Genomic DNA, 2,466 nt, shown 5'->3' on the forward strand with positions numbered 1-2,466 from the left:
AATCTTTTAACATATTTAATAAATTTTTAATAATAAAAATAAAAGTACAAAACAAACAACAACAACAACAAAGCCTTCTCCCACTAGATGGGATCGGCTACATGAATCAAACGACGCCATTAAGCTCTGTCATGTATCATGTCTACCGCGAGACCGTTTACATGTAGATCTCGTTTGACCATCTCATGGATGGTCTTCTTAAGTCTTCCTCTACCTTTCACCTCTTGTCCATCCTCCGCTCATCCATCCTCCTGACTGGGTGCTCTGTCGGTCTTCTTCTCACATGTCCAAACCACCTGAGACGCGATTCTACTATCTTTTCCACAATGAGTGCTACTCCAACTCTCTCCGTTATATTTTCGTTCCTTATTTTATCCAATCGCGTATGACCGCTCATCCATCTCAACATCTTCATCTTTACCACACTTAGCTTATGTTCGTGCTCCCTTTTGGCCGCCCAACGCTTTGTACCATAAAGCATAGCCGATCTTATAGCAGTGCGATAGAATTTATCTTTAAGTTTTAAATGCACTTTTTTGTCACATATAAAACCAGATGCACTCCGCCATTTTGACCAACCTGCTTGGATCGTATGATTTACATCCTGTTCAATCTCTTCATTATCCAGTATGATGCACCTAATATACTTAAAACTTTTAACTTTTCGTAGGATGTTTTCTCCAATCTTCACCTCTATATTAGGGTTTTTTCTTCGCAGACCGAACTTGCATTCCATATATTCCGTCTTGCTACGGCTTATGCGCAGACCATACACTTTCAGAGCTTCTCTCCATAAGTCCAACTTCTTATTTCGGTCTTCCCTTGACTCTCCTATAAGGATGATATCTCGGATGCACGGACACTGACACGGATACGGGACACGACACGACACGGGACACGTCGACACGTGAATTTTTAAATCTTACATGACACGGGGACACGCATACATATAAAATATAAAGTATTTTTTAGATAAACCATAATGATATTTTAATATTTTATTAATATTAAAATATAAATTAATTTTTTAAATTATTTTTAATGTCTTATTTTAATTATATCAAGTATTTAAAATATTTTTTGTTTTAATAAATAATAATATATACTATATCTAAATTTATTTTAAGAATATATATCAAGAATAAGATCGGACACGCTGACACGTGGTGGTATTTAGGTGTGTTCAAGTGTGTCTGAAGAAGAATTTTTTATTTTTTATTGAGACACGGTTTGGACACAGCAGACACGCGTGTCGGTAAGTGTCGTGTCCAAAATGTGTCTGACACGTAGACACGGTAACTCAGCAAAGTGTCCGTGCTTCATAGGATGATATCATCGGCAAAAAGTATGCACCATGGCACAGGCTCTTGGATATGCTCTGTGAGTACTTACAAGACTAATGTGAAAAGGTATGGACTTAAGGAAGATCCCTGGTGTAATCCTATACCAATGAAAAATTTCTCTGTCACACCACATTGAGTCTTCACACTTGTTGTGGCTCTATTATACATGTCTTTAATTGCACGAATATATACGATCCTTGCTCTCTTTTTTTCTAAAACCTTCCATAAGACCTCCCTTAGCACCCTATCGTATGCTTTTTCCAAATCAATAAACACCATATGTAGATCCTTTTATTACTACGATATCTCTCCATCATCCTTCTTAACAGGTATATTGCTTCGGTGGTAGATCTTTCTGGTGTAACACCCTAACTTTTAGCACGTCATGATCGTACCAAAAGTAGGAGTTACTAACCTATTTTCTTTTATTATCTACTTAATATTGAGCCTTTATGTCGATATCGGGTTTCAGTTTTTGAGAAAATTCCAAAAGAAAATCTTTTTTGTTAATAATCAGAATCATTCATCAAAGAATACCTAGTAATAATAATCACATAATTAGTAATAGTAATAAATATTACACAAAAGCGACTCAACACATAAACTTAACTCAAATAAGACTAATAATCGTCCACAGCTTCGAACTGAGTCTTCGAACCTGTGTCACTGAAAGGGTGGAAGATTTTGGGGTGAGAACAAACCACGCGTTCTCAGTAGGGAATGGGAATGCCGTAAGAGTAATGAAATAAATTGCAAATAATTAACTTTACTCAATAAAACTATATTTTTATCAAACCTTTTGAAAATACTTTTTACTATTACTTTATATAATTAATTACCTTCTTTAAATTCCGAACTCAAGACAAATCTCAATCACAACCTCAGTTCTTAGTCACCTTAATACACAAACTAATAGCACAAGAAACAGATCAACACACAAACAAATAGCAATAAGACAAATAGCACAATCACAGAGAGACAAGATAAGCAAACACAATCAAATGCAAATGTGCAAACAATGATGATGCATGTCTAGTCCTATCGCAGGTAATGAGCTCATTTGTCGGTTTCGACCCGCACCCGACGCAATCCGACTCGCAAGTCAGATAAGGCATTCCAGCGG

This window comes from Arachis ipaensis, chromosome B03, assembly GCF_000816755.2.
Source record: "Arachis ipaensis cultivar K30076 chromosome B03, Araip1.1, whole genome shotgun sequence".
Classification (NCBI taxonomy): domain Eukaryota; kingdom Viridiplantae; phylum Streptophyta; class Magnoliopsida; order Fabales; family Fabaceae; genus Arachis; species Arachis ipaensis.